This window comes from Volvox carteri (assembly GCF_000143455.1).
Source record: "Volvox carteri f. nagariensis unplaced genomic scaffold VOLCAscaffold_101, whole genome shotgun sequence".
Lineage (NCBI taxonomy): Eukaryota > Viridiplantae > Chlorophyta > Chlorophyceae > Chlamydomonadales > Volvocaceae > Volvox > Volvox carteri.
Genome location: NW_003307644.1, coordinates 128,041 through 128,930, shown reverse-complemented (window position 1 = coordinate 128,930; position 890 = coordinate 128,041).

The window sequence follows — 890 nt, the reverse complement described above, 5'->3', positions numbered from 1 at the left end:
GCATTGGATACCGTCTCTTGATCGTAAGTTATTCAGAGCTCGATAATCAAGAACCATACGCAGGCCTTGCCCGTTAGCTTTTTCCACAAAGATGACGGGTGCGCCATAAGGCGGCGCAGAAGGTTCAATGTAACCTTTCTGCAAAAGCTCTGTAACTTGTTTACGCATCTCTTGTTGCTCTAATTGAGTCAACCGGTACGATCGTTTTGCTGGCGGTACGGCTCCGTCGATGAGCGGAATTGTGTGACCAATGTCGCGATCAGGCGGAAGACCGTTAAGCTCTTCAAATACATCTTTGTATTCGTCAAGCAAACCCTTTAAAGTATTGTCAGGAATAAGTTCGGCCATATTTGTGTGTGTGCCTTTGGCCTTTGTTTCCTGTTCCAGCTCAGATTGTACTAACAAAAGATAGCTTCGTGCTCCTTTTGTTATTTTACGTGCCGCTGCTTTAGCCGACATCGTTTCAACTGTCGTCGCCGCATAGAGTGTCGCGGTGACGTAGTTCATGATAGTGATACCATCAAGGTGATCTTCAGCATTATTGTCCGAAGACCAAAAGGAAGGCTTGAGCGTCCAACTGTCTGTGGGCGACTTGTGGAGCGTAAGCGTCCGCGTTTGGAAGCACATCCGCGCTTTGCGGCGCACAAGCCAATCCGCGCCAAGTATAAGTTCGACTCCGGCGTTAGCTTGCTTTAGCACGAGCAGTTTGACTGTGTCATGAAAGGATGCTATCCGCAACTTGGCGTGTATCAAGCCCTCAATGAGCTCGGAGGAGCCGTTCGCGACGCGAACCGAAGAAGTTGAACACGGGCGAATAGCGAGCCCCATTTTGCGAGCTGCCTCGGAGGAGATGAATCCATCAGCCGTGCCCTTGCAGTCAGCACCGGAAT